The sequence below is a fragment of the Macrotis lagotis genome, chromosome 6 (assembly GCF_037893015.1).
Source record: "Macrotis lagotis isolate mMagLag1 chromosome 6, bilby.v1.9.chrom.fasta, whole genome shotgun sequence".
NCBI lineage: Eukaryota > Metazoa > Chordata > Mammalia > Peramelemorphia > Peramelidae > Macrotis > Macrotis lagotis.
In genome coordinates this window covers 145,351,354-145,374,283 of record NC_133663.1, presented here as the reverse complement: position 1 = coordinate 145,374,283, position 22,930 = coordinate 145,351,354, and the positions used below count along the sequence as shown (strand labels likewise).

The following is a 22,930-nucleotide window of genomic DNA, read 5'->3' as shown; positions in this document are numbered from 1 at the left end:
TAGTCCTTAATTTTCTAATTTGCTACTAGTATTGTTTTATATATCTAAATCCTGTATCCTTTTGGATCTTATCTTGGTATAGGGTGTGAGGTGTTGGTCTCATCTAAGTTTCTTCCATAGTAACTTCCAATTTTTCCAGCAGTTTTTATCAGAGAAAGTTTTTATCCCAATAGCTGGACTCTTTGGGATTATCAAATGGCAGATTACTATAAGCATTTCCTGCTATTGCACCTAGTCTATTCCACTACTCCACCACTCTATTTCTTAGCTAATACCAGACAGTTTTGATGACTGATGCTTTATAATATAATTTTATATCAGGTAGGGCCAAGGCCCCTTCTTTTGCACCTTTTTTCATTAAATCCCTGGAAATTCTTGACTTTTTATTTCTCCATATGAATTTACTTACAACCTTTTCTAACTCATTAATTAATTTTTTTTTTTAATTTTGATTGGTAGGGCACTAAATAGGTAGTTTAGTTGCAGTAGAATTGTCAAAATGATTGATTTTTAACTATATTAAAGTAAAAAAAAGTTTTTACAGTAAGACAATCAATGCTGTCAAAATTACAAGAAAAGTAGAAAGGTGGGAAATATTGTTAACAATTAGGTATTCAGATAAATGTCTCATTTCTAAAATATATAGAGAATTTCATCAAATTTACAAGGTCATTACCTACATAAAAATACTCAAAAGATATGAATATGTCAGGTGACAGGGATGGGCAGCTGAAGGGACAGCTTCTCATTATGGCTGAGGTTGGACCTCATTGGCTTCATTTCCCCAAAATGACATTTGTTTTTTTTATTTATTTTTATTAAAGATATTATTTGAGTTTTACAATTTTCCTCCAATCTTGCTTCCCTCCCGCCCCCACAGAAAGCACTCTGTCAGTCTTTACTTTCTTTCCATGTTTTACCTTGATCCAAATTAGGTGTGATGAGAGAGAAATCATATCCTTAAAGAGAAGAGAAGTCTAAGAGGTAACAAGATCAGACAATAAGATATCTGTTTTTTTCTAAATTAAGGGGAATAGTCCTTGCACTTTGTTCAATCTCCACAGCTCCTTATCTGGATACAGATGGCACTCTCCTTTGCTGACAGCCCAAAATTGTTCCTGATTGTTGCACTGATGGAATGAGCAAGTCCTTCAAGGTTGAACATCACTCCCATGTTGCTGTTAGGGTGTACAATGTTTTTCTGGTTCTGCTCATCTCATTCAGCATTAATTTATGCAAATTCCTCCAGGTTTCCCTGAAATCCCGTCCCTCCTGGTTTCTAATAGAACAATAGTGTTCCATGACATACATATACCACAGTTTGCTAAGCCATTCCCCAATTGAAGGACACCCAAAATGACATTTGGATAATATCTCACCTGGAAGAATAAAGCTTTATATAATCATATAAAAATGCTCCAAATCATTATCAATTAGAGAAATGTAAATTATGGATCCACCTTTCTGCTGACCCTTCTTCATTTTGCTAAGACCTTGAGTTGGGGAGGGGTTGGTTCACAGGGTTTTGGGATCACTAGAGGCTTTACTCACTGGGTGCAATTTCTCAGGTTGGCCACTAGGAGGTACTGATTGCTTTCTCTAGAGTGCTTGTGACCTTGATTGAGGCATTCCCTTAGCTTGAAGGAAGGGGTTGAAGCTATTGAATCCTTTTGCCTTCAATCAATGGTGGGCTTTACCCTGGGGTGAAGTCATCCCTCTCCCTATTGTCAGCTGGGCTGGTACTTCTGCTCACACACCTGTGCCTGAGATAGAAGTAGTCTGCTTTTGTTTGTTTTGGGAAGAGGCCTCAGCTGCAATGGAGGTGTGGACTCAGAGTTCCTCAGACCAGAGGAGCCCAGGGATGGTGTCCACAGCTCTCCTGCACCGGAACTCTCCCCCCAGCCTTGTCCGCAAGCTCCAGAGGGTGAGCACCAACACCAGTGCCTTTGCTCCCTAGTTGACTCAAGCCCCCATGGTCTAGCCCCACCACTGATCCAGCAGGTCAGTCTCTTGGGCCCTCAGGCTCCCCAGCTCCAATACAGCCTCTAATCTGAATGATACAGGACTGATACGCCTTCTGTGCTGGGACTCACCTGCCTGGAACTGCCCAAAACAAATCTTGAGGTAGATGTTCTTTCTCCTGGCTTTTGTTCTGGGTTTTGTGGCTTGGATTTCTGTTAAGAGTTTGTTTAATATGATAGATAAAGAAAGATCAGGAGACTTTAGAACTGTGCTTGTCTTCTCTCTGGCATCTTGGTTGGAAGTTGAGAAATGTAAATGTAAATTAAAACAACTATCACCTAAGATGTATCAGATTGGCATCTCAGATGTATCAGATTGGCTAAGATGAGAAAAAGAGAAATGATCATAGTTGGAGAGGTTGTGGGAAGATTGGGAAATTGTTGCATTGTTGGTAGAGCTGTGAACTGATCCAACCATTCTGGAGAGCAATATCTAACTATCCCCAAAGAGCAACAAATTAAATTAAAATTCACTCTTCTATAAAAACTGCTGGTAAAACCGGAAGATTGGTGAAAACTAGATATAGCCCAACATCTCACCCTTTATCAAGATAAAGTCAAACTAGGTGCAGGATTTAAAATAAAATATAAGTATGAGAACAAGGAATAGTTTTAAGCTATCAGATCTATGGAAACAGGAGCAGTCTATGACCAAAGAAGAAATAAACATTTTTACACAAACTACTGCAAACAAGAGTAAAAGAAATGTTGTAAGCTGGGAAATAATTTTTACAACTAATATTTCTGACAAAGCACACATTTCTAAAATATAGTGTGAACTCATATGAATTTATAAAAATAAAGCCATTCCCCAATTTACAGCTGACCAAATTATATGGAAAGACAATTTTCAGATAAATAAATCAAAGTTATCTATAGTCATATGAAAACTACTCTAAATCATTATTGTTTAGAGAAATACAAATTAAAACAATTCTGAGATAAAATTATAGAGCTAGAAAAATAATTTTAAAATTCAATACAATGTGGGGATGTGGAACTAAGATGGAGAAGTCATAACAGTGACTCATATGTTATCCCCACCTCCTTTCAATGATGACTGAACAAATTCAAGAACAACAGTTACCAAAACATACAGAGTGAAACAATTTTCCAGACCAGGAGGTTGTTAGAGAGGATCTTTTGAAACTATATATGAAAAAGGAACAATCCAGTCCAGGCTTCTCCACAGCAAATTGGTATTATTTAGTGGATGGTTGATAGATCAATCAAGCCACAAATGCTAGATAACTTAAAAGGGCAATAGAAAAGTTACATCTCACCTGGGTGAGAGTGGATCATGGTAATGTGTAGGCTGAGTCAGCAAAGCCCCAGTTCCACCAAAATGGTGCTTTCTTGGTAGCCACTGAATCAGCAGTGGAAACAACTACTTCCATAATTCTCAGATTCTCAGTCCCCAGATGATAACCCGGGGGGAGGGGTGGAGAAGGGGTCAATAAGAGATTATCGGGGTGGCTAGGTGGTGCAGTAGATAAAACACCAGCCTTGCAGTCAGGACTACCTGGGTTCAAATCCAGTCTCAGACATTTAATAATTACCTAGCTGTGTGGTCTTGGGCAAGCCACTTAACCCCATTTGCCTTGCAAAAACCTAAAAAAAAAATAAGAGATTATCATCTATCATTGCCAGTACTGAGGTGGACCTATGTTGATTTGCTTGTACTTGCATTAGGTTCACTATAATAGATTGCAGTTTCTGGTTTAGGAGGAGCAATAGCACACCAGAGTTAGTAGCAACAAGGGACCTGAGATGCACTTCAAAGAACAGGCCAGAGTTGTAATACTTGTGGTCACTTCCTAACCATATCACACACCGGGACAGCAGAAAACACTTCTCAGTTCACATCACATTGAAAGAAGTAAAAACTTAAAAGTCCCTAGACTTATCTCTGAAAGCAAATGCATAAACAACCAGAAGCTTAGGATAGTCTACCTGTAACCCTGGAAGCAGAACTTTATTTTAACAAAGAGTTAAAAATCTGGAAATTGTTTGGGAAAAAGAGCAAACAATAGAAAAAGATATCTGACCATAGAAAGTTACTGAGATGACAAGTAAAATCAATGCACACACTAAAAAAGGAGTTAAGAAAGAAAAAGCTTCTACATGCAAAACCTCCTAGTAAAATATGATTTGATCTCAGATCATGGAAGAGTTTAAAAAGGAGTTTGAAAATCAAGTAAGAGAGGCAGAGGAAAAATTGAGAAGAGACATGACAGTGATTCAAAAAATCATAATAAGTCAATAGCTTGGCAAAAGTGGCATCCTTCAAAATGCTCAGAAAATAACAACTTCAAAAAATAGATTTTACCAAATAGTAAAAGAGGTGCAAAAAATAACAAGGAGAAAAATGTCTTGAGAAGCAGAATTAGTTAAACATATAGAGAAGCACAAAAAGTAACTGTCAAAAACCTCCTTAAAAGTAGAATTGGTTAAATGGAAAATGGTACAAAATCTCATTAAAAAAAATTCTTAAAAATTAGAATTAAACAAATAGAAACTAATGACTTTATGAAAAATCAAGAAACAATAAAATCAAAACAAAAGAATGAAAATAAGACGAGATAATATAAAATAACTGCATGGAAAAATAACTAATCTGGAAAATAGATCCAGGAGACATAACTTTAAAATTATTGAACCACCTCAATTCCATGATGGTCATTCCCTCAAGTTCCAATTCTTTGCTACCACAAAAAGTGCTGCTCTACATCACTTTGGACATGTGGGTCATTTTTCTCTTTATTATGACTTCTAGGAGATATAGACCTATTAGTGGTACTACTTGATCAAATGTATGCAGTTTTTTGCATATTGTACATATTTCTAAATTTCTCTCTAGAGTGGTTAGATTGGTTCACAATTCCACCAATAAAGCAATAATACATCATTTTTCCCACGTACCCTCCAACATTGATCATTTCCCTTTTCTGTCATAATAGTTAATCTGATAGGTATGAGGTCATGCTTCGTTGTTTAAATTTGCTCTTCTGATCATTAATGATTTAGAGAATTTTTTCACAAGCCTAACTATAGATAACTTTAGTTTCTTCATCGGGAAACTTCCTCTTCACATCTTTGACCATTTATATATAGTTGGATTATTTTTATTCTTATAAATTTCTGTCAGTTCTATATGCTATAGAAAATCAGAAACACTGGCTGTAAAAATTATTTTCCAGGTTCATGCTTTTCTTCTTATGTTGGCTGCATTGGCTTTGCTTGCATATATATTTTTAATTTAATAAAATCAAATTTATACATTTTGCATTTTATAATATTCTTTATCTCTTGCTTGGCCTTAAATACTTCCTTTTTCTATAGATCTTAGTCACAACAGAGATTATTTACTGAGGCCTATTAGTCCTGACTTAGAAGGTCAGTGGCATCACAGACCAACTTTGAGGCCTCCAGCCCCATCACAGAAGGCAAACTGTGAGATCCAGAACCTAGGAAAATTGGATTGGGTCATTCTAGTGCAGAGGACAAACTGTCAGTGCCTGAGATCCAAAAAACTGGTACCCAATCCCCTGAACCACAGCCAAAATAAATTTTCTGGGACAGTGTACACCTATGCCACAAAAGGAGATATCAACTTAAAAAATGAATAATAAAATAGAACCCTGACCATAGAAAATTACTATTGAATGAAGCAAAAATGACAAGGAGATTGGCAAAAGACCAAAAGGCCAAAGGGGAAAATGATTCTTTCCCTAAACTCCAGAATTCCTCTGAAAAGAGCGTAAAAAAAGATTTTACACATCAAGTAAGAGAGTAGAAGAAAAACTGGGAAAATATATGAGAAATATAGAGGAGAACTGTGAAAAAAATTGTCAACAGCTTGGCAAAAAAGCATGAAACTTGAGGAAAGAAAAGGCTTAAAAATGAATTGGATGAACAGAGAAAAAAATCAGAAATTAAACATTCCTTTAAAAGCAGAAATGGTCAAATGAAAAGAGGAGTTTAAAGGGCAAGTGGAAAACTAGAAGTGGGTAAGAATCAGTGAAAAAAAAATAATAAAGATGAAAAAAATAAAGGAAAATGCAAGTACTTCATTTAAATTACAAATGACCTGGAAAATAGTTCCAAAAGGGATAATATAAAATTTATCTGAATGCCTGAAAGCTATGATCAAAGGCAAACAAAAGCACCTGGACAATATCTTTCAAGAAATTATCAGACAAAACTATTTTGATTTTCTAGAATAAGAGAGTCACTCATTGAATCAGCAATCACATTCTGAGAGACCTTTCAAGGCATATAATAGTGAAATTCCAGAATTATCATGTCCTGGAGAAAACACTGCAGACATCTAAAAAGAAACAAAAATAAGCTCAGTCAAGATTACACAATATTAGAGAATTCCAGCCAACACAGTGGAGGGAACCCAAGCCCTGTGCAAAGGTCCCCTGGTCTTCCTTCATAAACAATATGAAACAAACCTCTTAATGGAAGTCCTATTGACAAAACCCAGAAAGAGAAGCTAGGAAAAGAACATTTACCTCAAGGACTTTCTGGAATGCAATATTCCAAAAAGCAAGGTAGCTTGGAATGTAGCCACAATCCATTATCTGGCAAAACTGAGCCTTCTCTTCCAAGACAAAAGATGGACATTTAATCAAATAGGAGACTTCCAACTTTTCATGATGAAAAGACCTGAGCTTAATAGAAAATTTTCACTTTAACCAGGAGACTCAAGAGACACATGAAAAGGTAAAATTTTTTAAAAGGGGGAAAGGGGAAAAGCTTTTATTAAATAAGAAGAGACTGGGCAATATCACTACCTGGAAGAAAGGTAAACAACTCTTGAGAACTGTAATTCAATTAGAGAGAATTTAATTAGCCAGAAGAGATGGACACTCATGACTTATTTGAGATACTATTATCCAGGGGCAGCTAGGTGGTGCAGTCACCACTGGAGTCAGTAGTACCTGAATTCAAATCCAGTCTCAGACATTAAATAATTACCTAGCTGTGGAGCCTTGGGCAAGCCACCTAACCCCATTTGCCTTGCAAAAAAAATAAATAAATAAACTGTTATCCAATAGGATGAAACTGGATATATCCTTACTTGAGAGAAATACTCTAATAATTCTCAATTATTATAATTCTAGTAGAGAGGATAGCCAGCAAGGTTGGACACTCATGACCTTTCTGTGGCTCAGATAGAATGATTTAAAAACAATAACTCCTTAAAAGGGGGGACAGTAAAGAGATGGCAGGATGGAGGAGACTGAATGGGGTAAGTCTCATTACATTAAAAGGTACAAAGGACTTATTGCAATAGAGGGGAAGAAGAGAGGAGGTGAGAACTGCCTGAATCATACTCTCATCAGATTGGCTTAAAGTTAACATAAACACACTCAGTTAAGAAACTTATCTTACATTTAAAGTGCTAAAAGGGGAAAAATGGAGGAGGAGGAAAGGGGGAATCAACAGAAGGAAGGGAAGGAAGAAGGGGGGAAAGGGGAAAGAAAGGGGAGGGGGGATATAGGAGGGCAAACACACTGAAGGGGGTGGTATTCAGAAACAAAAGACTGGGGAATATGGATAAAAGGCGGAGAAAGGGAGAAAAGTACAGAGGAAAGATAGCATGGAGGGCAATAAAGAATTAGTAATCATAAACTTTAATGTGAATGGGATGAACTCTCTCTTAAAATGTAAGCAAACAGCAGAGTGGATTAAGACCCAGAATCCTACAACATGCTGCTTACAAGAAACCCATTTGAACCATAGAGATACATATAGAGTAAAGGTAAAAGGTTGGAACAAAATATATTTTGCTTCAGATGAAGTGAAAAAAGCTGGGGTAGCAATCCTTATCTCAGACAATGCAGTTGCAATAAAAGATAGCATTAATAGAGATAAGGAAGGAAACTATAGCCTCCTAAAAGGCACCATAGAAAATCACATAATTACAATACTAAATATGCATGCACCCAATGGTATAGCATCTTTGGATGCTATAGAGGAGAAATTGAAGGAGTTACAGGAAGACAGCAAAATTCTCCTACCAGGAGAGCTGGTTTTATTTTTAAAAAAACAATAAAATTGATCAATTTGATTAAAAAAAAGAAAGCAGGAAACCAACTTGCTAGTATCATTATTGAAAAAGGTTAACTCACCCACAATAAGGAGGAAATTAAAGTAAAAAATCATAATTATTTCATCCAACTCGATACCATTAATCTGATAATCTAAATAAAATGGATGAATATTTACCAAAAATAAGTTGTCCAGGTTAAATGGAGAGGAAATTGAATACCCAAATACCCTGTCTTATAAAAAGAAATTCAACAAGCCATTATTGAACTCCCTAAGAAAAAATATAGATTCGCAAATGAATTCTATCAAATATTTAAGGAACAACTAGTTCCAATTCCATATAAACTCTTTGGAAATACAGGTGAAGACAGAACTCTTCCTAACTCTATAACACCAATATGGTGCTGATATCTAAACCAGGAAGAGTTACAACTGAGAAAGAAAATTATAGAAGTATCTCCCTCATGAATATAGATGCAAAAATCTTAAATAAAATCTTAGCTAAACAACTACATGTTGTCACTAAGATAATGCATTATGACCAATTAGGATTTATTCAAGCTATGCATGGTTCAATATTAGGGAAACTGTTAGTATAATTAATTATATTAATAAAACACCTATCAGAAATCATATATTATATCAATATATGCTGAAAAAGCTTTTGACAAAACATAGCACCTATTCCTATTAAAAATACTAGAGAGTGTAGGAATAAATAGATTGTTCCTTAGTATAATAAACAGTATCAATCTGAAACCATCAACAAACATCATATGCAATGGGGATAAGTTAGAGGCATTCCCAGTAAGATCAGGGGTGAAACAAGGTTGTCCACTATCACCACTGCTATTCAACATTGCATTAGAATTGTTTGCTTCAGCAATAAGAGAAGAAAAAGAAATCAAAACAATTAGAATAGGGAAGGAAGAGACACTCCTTGCAAATGACATGATGGTATACCTAGAAAATCCCCCAAAATCATCTAAAATACTACTAGAGATAATTAACAACTTTAACAAAGTCAGAGGATATAAAATAAATTCTCATAAATACTCGATATTTCTTTGTGTGACTAGAAACATGCAGCAGTAAGACCTAGAAAGAGAAATCCCATTCAAAGTAACCTCTGACAATAAAAATTACCTGAGAGTCCACTTGTCAAGGCAGACTCCTAAAAATTTTTTTAGGCCTTTTGGCAAGACAAACAGGGTTAAGTGATTTGCCCAAGGCCACACAACTAGGTAATTATTAAGTGTCTGAGGCCGGATTTGAACTCAGGTACTCCTGACTCCAGGACCAGTTCTCTATCCACTGTGCCACCTAGATGCCTCCAGAAACTTTTTGAAAACAATTACAAAGTACTTCTCACACAAATAAAATCAGACTTAAATAACTGGGCATATATCAACTGCTCATGGATAGGCCAAGTACATATAATAAAAATGACTATTCTACCAATATTAAGCTTCTTGTTTAATGCCCTACCAATCAAAATTCCAACAAATTACTTTAATGAGTTAGAAAAGATTGTTAATGAATTAATTTGGAGAAAAAAAGTCAGGAATCTCCAGGGATTTAATGAAAAAAATGCAAAAGAAGGTGGCTTAGACACAATGTATCTAAAATTATATTATAAAGCATCAGTCATCAAAACTATCTGGTATTGCCCAAGTAACAGAGTAGTGGATCAGTGGAATAAACTAGGTACAATAGCAGGAATTGATCATGGTAATCTGCTGCTTGATAAAGCCAAAGAGTCCAGCTATTGGGATGAAAATTCTCTTTTTGATAAAAACTGTTGGGAAAATTGGAAGTTAATATGGAGGAAACTTGGATTAGACCAATACCTCACAGCCTAAACCATGATAAGATCAAAAGGGATACAGGATCTAGACATAAGACAGCAATATTATAAGCAAACTTGGAAAACAATGATTCGTTTACCTATCAGATCTATTGAAAGGGAAGCTGTTTATGAGCAAGGAAGAAATGTAGAATACCATTAAAAATAAACTAGATCATTTTGATTACATTACATTAAAAAGCATTTGCAAAGAGAAACCACAATAAACAAGATCAAAAGAAATATGTTAAATTGAGAAACAATTTTTATGACCAGTGTTTCTGACAAAGGGTTCATCTCTAAAATATATAGAGAGCTGAGTTAAATTAAAAAAAAGACAATCCATCCCACAACTTACAAATGATCCAAGCAAGGTTACAAAAATTTACAGCTGAGTAAATCAAAGTGATTCATAGAAATATGAAAATTTGCTCTAAATAACTAATTATTAGAAAAATGCAAATTAAAACATCCTTCAGATACCACCTCACACCTCTCAGACTGGTCAATATGATGAGAAAGGATAATGGGCAATTTTGGAAGGGATGTGGAAAATCTGGGATACTAATACATTGTTGGTGGAGCTGTGAATCATCCGATCTTTCTGGAGAGCAATTTGGCATTATGCCCAAGAGGTAACAAAAATGTGTATACCCTTTATTCCAGCAAAAGCACTACTGGGTCTATATCCTGAAAAGAATATGAAAAAAGGGTGAAAGCATCACCTCTACAAAATGTTCATAGCAGCTCTTTTTGTGGTGGCAAAAAATGGAAAACAAAGTATTTCCATCAATTGGGCAATGGCTAAACAAACTGTGGTATATGTGTGTGTGTGATGGAACACTATTATTCTATTAGAAACCAGGAGGGATGGGAATTCAGGGAAGCCTCGAATGATTTTCATGAACTAATGCTGAGCAAGATGAGCAGAATCAAAAGCAACATGGGAGTGATAATCAACTTAATGGTATTTGTTCATACCAACAGGGCAATAATCAGTCACAATTTTGGGATATCTGCAATGAAGAATGCCATTTGTATCCTGAGAAAGAATTGTGGAGTTTGAACAAAGACTAAGGACAATTACCTTGAATTTAAAAAAAAATGTTATCTTATTATGTAATTATGCTACATCTCATACTATTTGCTTCTTCCTTAAGGATATGATTTCTTTCTTATCACATTCAACTTAGATAATTGCATAATATGGAAACAACATAAAGACTAACAAACTGGAGGGAAGCTAGGTGGTACAGTGGATAGAGCATTGGCCCTGGAGTCAGGAGTACCTGAGTTCAAATCCGGCCTCAGACACTTAATAATTACCTAGCTGTGTGGCCTTGGGCAAGCCACTTAACCCCATTGCCTTGCAAAAAAACCCGTAAAAACAAAAAAACAAAAAAAAATTGGGGGTGGCTAGGTGGTGGAGTGGATAAAGCACCATGGAGTCAGGAGTACCTGGGTTCAAATTCAGTCTCAGACACTTAATAATTATGTAGCTGTGTGGCCTTGGGCAAGCCACTTAACCCTTTAAGACTTCCAAAAACCTAAAAAAAAATACTAACAAACTGCCTTTGGCAGATGGCGGGAGGGAAGCAAGATTGTGGAAAAAATTGTAAAACTCAAAATAAATACAACCAATAAAAAGATATTATATCAGTTTCATTATTAAAGGACTGGAGGGCCTGAAATACGATATTCAACAAGGGAAGGGAGCTTGAATTTTGATGAAAATTTTGCTACCCCCCAAAAAAACTGAGAATAATCTTTCAGGAAAAAGATGGGCATTCAATGAAAAGGCAATTTCAGACTTTCCTGATGAAAAGATAGGAGCTGAACAGAAAATCCAGCTTTCCAATACAAAATGTAAGAAAAACATAAACAAGTATACAGGAAGTTATGAAACATGCGATTCAAAAAGATTCAGCTATTTTAACTGAATAAGAATATAACATTTTAAACTCTTGAAACATATCTCTATAAGGGAAGTTACAAGGGGTATACATAGACAATTGATATGCATTAATATTAAATTTAAGTGTTGATATAAAAAATCAAGGCATAAAAATATTGTACTGTAGAAGAGGATCAGAAGAGGTACTTTAAATTACATAAAGAGTTGCAGAGGACCTTTTACAGTAGAGAAAGAGAAAGTAGTGGTGAATATTGTCTGAATGCTGCATCATTTGATGTGGCTCAAAGAGAAAATAAAATCAAAGTCTGAAGGGTTTGAAAATTGATCTTATTCTACAGGGGGGAAAAGAAGGCAAAAGGGAAAGAAAAAGATGTAATACAAGGGAGTACATATTGAAGGAGGTGGTGCTTAGAAGCAAAGCCCTGTTATAGACGGTCTAAGGTAAAAGAGAAACACATAAATAGAGGGAAAAATAGAATGGCAAGACATACACAGTAATCACAGTTGTGTATATGGATGGAACTAATATTCTCATAAAACAGAAATCGATAACAGATAGGATAAAAAACCAGGATCCTCCCATAAGTTGTTTATAAGAAACACATTGCAACAGAATGCTGCATAGATACACCAAGTAAAGATAACAATCTAGAAGAGTATTAATTCTTCAACTAAAGTTAAAAAAAGGAAATGGTGTAGTAATTCTTATCTGAGACAAAGTGAAAGCAAAAAAAATTAGGTCTAATTAAAGAGTGAAGAAAGGAAACTACACTTCCCAAAGACAATGAAGTGATATCTATACTAAATACATATGAATCAAATGACATAGCATCCAAATTTTTTTTTAGGATTTTGCAAGGCAAATGGTGTTAAGTGACTTACCCAAGGCCACACAGCTAGGTAATTATTAAGTGTCTGAGGCCGGATTTGAACTCAGGTTCACCTGACTCCACAACTAGTGCTCTATCCACTACGCCACCTAGCTGCCACAGCATCCAAATTCTTAATGGAGAAATTAAATGAGTTACAAAAAGAGAAAATAAAACAATATAAAAAGTGGACCTCAACTTACCCCTCTCAGAATTAAATAAAACAAAACACATACACACACATAAAAGAAGATTTGGAGGTGAATACAATTTTAGACTGCTGGAGAAAATTGAAAGGGGAGAAAAAAAGGAATATACATTTTCCTCAGTGGTGTATGGTTTCTACATAGCAATTGGAAATGTATTAGGGCATAAAAACCCATCAATCAAATAGAATATAAAAAAATTTTAAATATATATTTTTCAGAACACAGTGCAATAAAAGTTATATATAACAAAGGACTATGGAAAGATGGACTAAATATCAATTAGGAACTAAATATCCCAATCCAAAAGAATGATTTGGTTAAATAGCAAATCATAGAAACAATCAATGATTTCATCCAAGAGAATGACAGTAATGAGACAACATGCCAAAGTAGTACTAAGGGGAAATTTTATATCATTAAATATCTACATGAATATAATAGAGGAAGAGGATATCAATGAACTGGGCATGCAACTAAAACAATCTAGAAAAAGAACCAATAACAAATCCCCAATTAAATGCCAAATTAAAAATTCTGAAAATCAAGCAAGAGATTGATCAAATTAAAAGTTAAAAACTCTAGAACAAATAAACTGAGTTGGTTTTACAAAGAAAATAAAATTGATGAATCTTTTTAATTTCATTTAAAAAATTATCACTAGTATCAAAAATGAAAATGGTGATCTCACCTCCAATAAAGAGAAAATGGAGTCAATAGTTTGGGGCCATATTATACAACTGCATGCCAATACATCCATGTAAGTGAATTGAATGGATATTTACAAAAATATAAACTGCCCAGATCAACAGAAGAGAAAATAAAATGCTTTAACTCCATTTTAGAAATAAATTGAAGATGCCAATAATTAGCTTCTTAAGAAAAAGCCACCAGGACCAGTAGAATTTACAAACGAATTCTGCCAAACATTTAAAGAACAATTAATTCCATTTTTATATAAACTGAAAAAATAGACCAAGAAAGAAAATTTTAGACAAAATTTCCCAATGAATTTTGATGCAAAATATTTATAAAATATTTGGTATTCTAACTTTCCTTTTTATTAATTCATTTATTTTTTTCATCCATATGTACATGCATACTTCCAAGTTAAAAAATTTCCCTCCACCTTCCTTTCCCACCCCCCTCCCCTCAGCAGGAAGCAGTCAGGTTAACATTTCACATATATATTTTGCTAAATATGTTTACACATTAATAATTTTTGGCATGAGGAATTAGGCCCAAAGGAAAGAGTTATTTAAGAGATAATTTCTATAAAGTGTTCATCAGATTTGGAAGGGTTTTTTCTGTGTGTTTTGTTTTGTTTTTCTTCCTCTGCTTGGGGATAATATAGTTCATAAGCACTCAAATACAGTTGTCCTAGCTCTCTGAACTGACAAGAGGAACTGCTTCCATCAACATAGTTCATCTCATAAATTTGTTGTTGATTTGTGCATTGTTCTCTTGGTTCTACTCCCTTCACTCAGCATCATATCCTTTAAGTCATTCCATACTTCCCTAGAGTCCAACCATTTATTGTTTCTTATAGAGCAATATCATTCCATAGTATTCATGTACCAGTTCTAACTTTCAAGAAAAACTCAGGAATTATATTAACACAATTGCACAACATTTTCCACATAAATAAAGTCAGATCTGGTTAAAAGGAAAAAAAAATATCAATTTAATCCATAAAATAAAAAAATAGCAATTCTTTCTAAATTAATCTACTTATTCAGTGCCATGACAAACAAACTACCCACAAAAATTTATAGAGCTAGAGGAAATAATAACATAATTCAGTTAGAATAAACAAAGGTCAAGAACATCAAGAGAGGAAGTGGGCAATAACCAGTGAGTATCTACACAAAATTCATAATTGATACTGTCAGTCCCCAGGAGCAGTTGAGAAGTGGATGGAAACAGATTACAAAAGGAAGGATAAATTTTCTAAGCTAAAGAATGTTGATTAATATTGCTACTGGATTGGATACATATCATTGTTGGATAAAATATCAATATTGAATATACTATCAGGAAACCAGATTTTTATATAAACAGTTTTCAGTGCATCAAGATATATCCTAAATTGTCATAAAAGTTTGATAAGCAAGAAACTATGCAAGGTTCATAGTAGTAAGATAAGCAGGAAAAATTTTTAATCAAAGTCCTATGACATCACATGTAGTACTTCAATAGCTCTTTGTATGAACAGATGAAAATATGAAACACAACGAGCTTATATTATTTATCTTCATATGCAGTAAGTGTTGAAACTAGGAGATCACCACTGGTCCTCAAAATCTCAAGTGCAAAGTACATTTTGACATACTTCACTACCCCTCTAATGCTTAGAAATCATATGTTCAACTATTTTATAACATCTATATCATGCTTCTAATACAGAACTTTTAGATTAAACAAAAGCATGATTTTTTGGAACAATCTAAATATTGAAATGGCTGTTAATATAACTGAAAAATAAGCCTCCATAAAAGTTCTTACTCAGTTAAAGTGAAGTTTAACAAAATCAAAAGCCATCTGGAGAATTTGCCTTATTGATATTTCAAAATGAGATATTAACACACAAATATAATAAATAAACTAAAAATTTCATCAGATGCTTCCTTAAAAAATAAATCAACCTGGTAAAATGGACAATTTGAAATTCACTGTTGATTATACTTATTTAGTAATATTTTAGTTGGTATTGATTGAATGAATAATTTCGAGAAATCATCTCAGCTTGATTGGTAGAACATTATGTTCTCTTAATGCTAATTAGACATTGCATTAGTAGATACACCTACCTATTCACAGTTGTCTTCACAAATGAATAATAGTTGAAGTGGTTTATTTTTAAGTACATTCCTAATGTTAATTAGCTCATAAATGCTACAGTTTTGGTTTTATTTTTTTTAATTTCCAGGAGTGTTCATTTATACAGTGTCGTCATAAACAAGAAAAATAATCATGCTCTTGTACTTAGATTCTGAAAAAATGAAAGCATTTAGTTGGAATTGAGATCCTTTTCCTAATGGGAAAGATCTCATTACCAGAATCAATAGTACATTTCCATTATATCTAATTAATAAAAGCCATCATCTATCTAGTGCATTGGGGTTTGCAAAATGTTTGGTAGTATTATCTTTTTTATGCTTGCAAAAATTCTGTGAAGCACATGCTATTATTATTATTATTATTATTATCATCATTCATAATATTACTTTTATGACTATATTTATATCTATCTCTTTATCTATCCTTTAAGGTTCTTGCATTCTACATATACAAATAAAGTAAATGTGGGATTCTCTTCTCCATTGCTTTTTTTTTGCAAGAGATACTTTTTTATTGTATACTCATTACAATAACATTTAGAAATAATAGTACCTCATAACAGCAACAATTTTATGTTATAGTGTGTGTAGCATTTACAGACACATAAAAGCTTTTTTTTGTTATTTGTTTCAAATTCCAAATTTAACCTTGAGGTTTCAAAAAGATAAAAAATTTGTTCTCAGAGAACTGATTCTCATCTGGTACAAAACCAAAAGGATGAAGGTTGCCTGAATTACAAAACCATGCTATAGAATGAAATAGAATTTTCAATTTTTTTTATCATGTGCACAACAGCTGTGTGAAAACATAAAACAACTTAGAAAAAAGTAAAACGAATGCATTTTATGAATAACCATTTCTGAATAAGTTTTTCATTAAATAGCCCTAGCCTCGGCTTGTTCTGTTAATTGCCATTGTATTTTCAGCACACTAATTAACACAAAACATCATTGAAAAGGATGCAATATGTTTTTTAATATATACATTGTAAACTGAAAATCCAGCTTGGAATTTATTCTAATGGCAGCAAATTATTCAGGTTAAATACTGCATAAATACTGCCTCAAGAGCAGCTAGGTGGCACAGTGGATAGAGCACTGGCCCTGGAGTCAGGAGTACCAGAGTTCAAATCTGGCCTCAGACACTTAATAATTACCTAGCTGTGTGGCCTTGGACAAGCCACTTAACCCCATTTGTCTTGCAAAAAATAAATGAGCAAACAAACAAATAAATAAATACTGCCTCAGAAGGAAAATACATGCTTACATTATAAAAATTGTTATTTTCAACAATGGCATAGAATTGCAAACTAATTTATGTTAGTCAAGTAGGACTAGAATAAACCTCTTAATATTTACTGTCAGGTAAGAAAAAGTTGAGTTCTTTGAACCATTTTTTAAAGAAGTTCCTTAAGCATTAAGGAAAAATAGTGCAGAATTGCAATACCTGGTGCATCCATTTTCTTCAAACTCCCAGGAGATGCAAGGATACTTTTGCAAACTTTGCAATCCCAAACATTTAACTGTACCATCAGCCAAAAGGGAACTTATATACACACCCCCACACCCCCTAACCTTCAGCAATGAAATATTGCCCCTGACCTCTTAACTCTAGCTTTAAACAACCTATCTAATAACAAAATAGTTTAGCAACTCTGAAACTCAGTTTTTATAATTAATTAATCAATTAACGTAAAAAGTTTCTGAATGAAAGGTTTTTAAAATTGAACAAACTAAACTTCAACCCTTTCTAGAAACTTCCCACTCCAGATATGCTAGAAAAGTCCAGTGACAAAGTCACCAGCTGCCATCTTCCCTACCTCCATCTTCTCAACCCCCAAATTGCATAAGGAGTGAAGCTTGGTTGTTCTCTACAAGGGTTACCCACCCCCTCCCCAGCCCAGCATCATCCAGATGAATGATGTTTTTCATGAACCAAAAGACATGCTCACTTCTCTCTCTGCTCCCCTCCTGCCTAACAATGCATATAATACTATGACATAAACATTCAAAAGTCTTTATGTGACCATTTTGTGGAGCTCCCCAAGCACCATCTAAGGTACTCAAGCTGTGATGAGTAACGCTCAGGGTAATCAGATCACCGTCCCCCTAATACTTTTTTTAAGGCTTTCAATATAAAGAATGTAAGGTTATGATTTATTATATCCAACTTTGAAACCAGGAAATACAGTTCATGAGATTTTCTTTTTTCTTCAACTAACATATATCCCTATCTCTAAATTCTTAAATTCTTTTTTGTATTTTCTATATATTATTTTACATAGTGGTCTCTTTGTGGATTTTTGGTGGTTTTTTATGTTGGTTTTCTCTGATGATCTATGGAATCCCTTTTTGCAGAAGTCTATGTGCACAGTCTTTTGTATGTATGGCAATAACATTTTGCTTAAAGCCAGAGGCATCTGTAGTAATGTAGTCATAATACTGACACTTATAAACTTTCCTTACACTGTGGGTCTTCATGTGCTTCTTAAGTTCCTTTTTCTGCCTAAATCCTCCCTTGCACCTCTTACATTTGAAAGGAAGGTCTTGGGTGTGAACAGAGAGGATATAGCCACTGAGCACAAAGGGATCAGATGTTTTTAAAGTCACTGTGTCTACACTGGTGGACTTTTTTCTCTTTATGGGTTTCACCATGCTTTTTGAGCTCAGAAGGACAATGAAAGCCCTTCGATACACTTCACATTTGTGAGAGAAATCTTTACTATGGACAGAAATGATATGGCACTTAAGGTCACTTGAACTGGTACTTTTGTGGTCACAATGAGGGCACTGTGTTTTATGTCCTTGGAATAACTCCAGGTGCTGCTGCAGCTCAGTTTCCTCAGAGAAAGTTTGAGGAGAGAGCTCACACTTATATGGTAAAACTGTACTGTGTTTTGCTTTCATGTGAGTTTTCAGATTGGACTGATCAGTACAGCAGAAGATACAATGGTAACAATGGTATGATTTTTACCATGTGTGGGTCCTCATGTTATTCTTAAGTTCAGATGGGTCACAGAATCCCTTCCCACACTCAACACAAACATGAGGAAAATTTTTGCTATGAACAGCAAGCAAATGTTTATTCAGCAGTCCTTGTTCTGCAGTTTCATAGTCATAATATTTGCATTTATAGGTTGTAGGCTCTTTGTCCCTTAATATAAGTTTGTTTGAACTCCGTGGAGTAGCTTCATACCTCTTTGTATATTCTGTAAGCTCAAGATTCTTTTCTTTTTTCTTTTTGCTCTTTTTTTTTAGGTTTTTGCAAGGCAAACAGGGTTAAGTGGCTTGCCCAAGGCCACACAGCTAGGTAATTATTAAGTGTCTGAGACCGGATTTGAACCCAGGTACTCCTGACTCCAGGGCCGGTGCTTTATCCACTATGCCACCTAGCTGCCCCCATCTTTTCAACTTTATTCATAAGTTTATGGTTTTCTAAATTTCTATGAAAACTTACTTTCTTACTAGTTGTGAAATTATAATCTGTACATTGATATTTTTTTCTTGATCATATGATCGGGATGATTCTTCATGTATCTTTTCCAGAATCCTCTGGATTTAAACTTCTTCCCACAAATGTAGAAAGGGTATACAGTCAAGGGCTGCCCATCGGGAACAATTATAATAGCTTTTTGCCATAGCCTGCTTCCTCCCCGTTTCCTTCTCTTGGACTTCTGTTTAAGTACCTTATTTGGATTAACACTATTACAGATCTGAAGGTACTGTCCTAAGGTACCATCTTTATTTTCTAATTTGGTGTCCAAATTATTTCCTGATGCCTCACATTCTTCATACCTCTTGGGAAAATTTTCATCTCCATATGCTGCAGGCCCAGGCTACAGGAACAAATGTTTCTGGCTGGACCTCAGGAAGAGCAGGGGTTTCCTCATCCCCTGTAATGACTTCCATGTAAACTTCATCAGCTATTTCAGCATAATTGAGATCTCCACCATCATGAGTTGAGTCTTTAACTGCCATGTAAACCATCTTCTCCTGCTGCATTAGGGCCAACACATCCCTGCTGTTCAAGGACTCCAGGGATTGAATGGCCATTGTGAAAAATCACTCTCTGTAACAACTTCTGTTCCACCTATTTCCACATAATCTTCAGCTTCAGCTTTAAAAATATATACTTTAATAACTTCTGAACCAAACCCATCTTCTTTAGTGACATCATCATTGGAAGCTTCAGTGTTGAGTTTTACTAGTGGGTTTGCAATTAGAAGTGCTCTTGTCATCATCATCATCTTCAGTTTTTATAGCAATCATAGAACCAGGAAGAGTATTGACTGCTTGAATCACAGCTTCTGTATCTGAATTGGTTATAAGAACCTCTGAAACTATTGTGGGAGAATCAGCTCCTGACACAGAATCCTGGCCCACATGTTCCAAATGTCCTTCAGGACCAGTAACAAAGTCAGTTACAAAAATCTGCTCAAGTAATCTAACAGTTTCTATTATTATGTCAGAAGTCCAAATGTGATCACTATCTAAAATTTCTTCAATGGCAATATCAGCTTTCAGAACAGATTCAGGAACAAACACACCTTATGTTATAAAATCATTTTCTGTGATGATATCAGGCCCTTGGACAACTTCAGCTGTAAGGCCATGATCAAGCTTTATCCCATCATCCATGACCACATCAGAAACTAATAGAGCTTCCAGAACAGATACAAAAATATGGTCTCTGTTGATATGAGCAGTACCAATCATTCCAGACACAAAATCCTGCATTATCATACATAGTATGGGGCACTTTGGATTCTTGTGTCTGCAATCCAAGACCTCCACCACCCTGATCTATATTGGGGTCAAGTTCATTCGGGAATATCTTGGCCAGTCCCAGATGAAGGCTGTGTCCATGCACCTGCAATGCTTGCAGATGAATTGATCTCTTTCCCATTTCTAATTCCTTATGATACTTCTCTCAACTATATCTAGATATACCCTCAAGTACATATATCTGTGTATATATGTATATATGAATATATATATATATATCCATATGCACACATTAAACATGTGTGTATTCATTTATACATTAATACATATATGTCTCTGTTATATATGTATATATCCACACATTCACAAACATGTAGTGAAATCAGGTTTAATGTATTCCATGATATTACACTTCTAAAAATACAACTATATACACCTGAGGGATTGTCTTTAAGAGGTACTCAGTTGACATTACTAATCCAAACTAAAGTAATTTTCTTAAATAACCTGACCATCATGAACAGTAATAACCATACCAAAACCCAAACAAACAAAAACACTGATAGATCAGTTTCTCCCTCCCCCAAATACATAGAATTTCATTGATAAAAGTGGATATAAATATATGTCTATGTCTATGTCTATGTCTATGTTTATGTCTATCTATATCTATATCTATATATGTTATCCTATAAAAATAGCACACAACTTTGGAAGATGTACACAAGCAATTTAAGTCTCAAACTTATGTAGGAATCCAATTTCATTTTTTTAACTTGGATTGTATTTATGCTTCTTCCTTCACTAAGCACAACATCTGTGCTGCTCAGGTCACTTCACTAGATTTTGCAGACTTGTTTGCCCTTCTCCACTGCTCTGTCTTCAATTAATGGAATTAGATTCTATTGCTGATGTGTTTTTCTGCTTTACTAGTTAGGTCCTTCATTATACTATATTTTAAAAAAAGCAACTGAAAGAACTAGGTCTATTTATTTTGGAGAGTAGAACAAGAGTGTCTTCAAATTTTGACAGGTTGATATTTGTGATTTTTTTTCTCTTTAGCCTCAGAAATAGAATCAGGAAGTATGGATGGAAGTTGCAGAAAAGAAAATTAAAGTTTCATCTAAGAAGAAATTGCTAACAATGAGAGTTGCTATTAAGCTTGGAGAGATAATAGGATTTTCTTCTCATTTGATATCTTCAAACATTTGAACGTACACATAGATGAATGCAGCTCCTGGACTAGAAAGGATTTCAGTATGACAATCAGTTTGATTTAGATCTGAAACCATTGAGGTCAAGTACAAACTCATCTTATCAATGAGAAAACTGAGGTAAAAGAGGTTAAGTGATTACTCATAGTCACATAGATGTAAAAGATCAGAGCTCAGATTTAAACCCACATGACTGCACTCTAAATCAAGAATGTTTTACTAACATATCAATGACTTATCTAAAGCTATAGGTTTTATTAACAGCCCCCTTTTTGGAATTTTTATGCTTTGAATTTTTCACCTTTTCTACCATATACTTGATCTGTTCTATTGTATATAGACTGGCGGCTATAATTCTGTACTGTTCTTTGCCTTTTCATTTAAACTTAAATCACTGTTTATTAGATTTTTAAATATCTTGAAAAACAAAACATTACTTGTCAGTGCATTCCATTCCTGAGAAGAGCCCATATTTCTTTATTTTTAAGCTGTAATCCAGAAAGACAAATTCTATTTTCAGTCATGATATTCTTGAGTAGATATTGTTTTCCCAGTTCTATTTGTCCAAAAGCCTTTAATTTCATGCCATTGCTTCTGAATTAATATGTGATTATATGCTCCATTAAAATATCATATATAAACATGTTTTTGTGCATTCAAATATGTATTTATATATTGGTTACATATTGGTTTAACCTTTAGAAGTAAACTTTCTTTACAGCAACCCTATAAGGTAAACATAGCCTTTAATACCTTCATCTAGTTGATCAGAATTCATCAAATTGGTCATAGAATAAGTTGTCACATATAAAGCATTTTGAAAACCTCAAAATTAAATAATTTCTGTTATTACTATAATTTTATTATTATTACAAAGTCAACTTTAAGGTTTTATGTATATATATATGTAAAGTTTTAAAATATTTTTATTAGCTATGTGATTGAGCAATTAATTAAATTTCTCTGAGGCTTACCTCTTAGATATAAGTTTTCTTATCTGTCAAATATTTGGACTGAACAAGAAAATTTCAAAGTTATATTCCATCTTGAATATCTGAGATTCTATGTTCCTGTATTTAAATGTGTTCTCTCTCTCATTTCATTGTTATAAAATATATATTGCCTATCTGTTTTTTTATATTTTAACAAGTCATTATATTTTCATTACAAGATAATTAAGTTGTTATAGTAATATTAACTCAAAATGTCATTTGATGAATGCCTTACATTC

At 34.2% G+C, this 22,930-nt stretch overlaps 1 pseudogene; it reads right to left on the bottom strand.

Annotated features, from left to right (window-relative positions):
- Window positions 1-17,973: 17,973 nt before the first annotated feature.
- LOC141492238 (zinc finger protein 711 pseudogene) lies at window positions 17,974-20,666 on the bottom strand (annotated as a pseudogene).
- Between the last annotated feature and the right edge of the window lie 2,264 nt (window positions 20,667-22,930).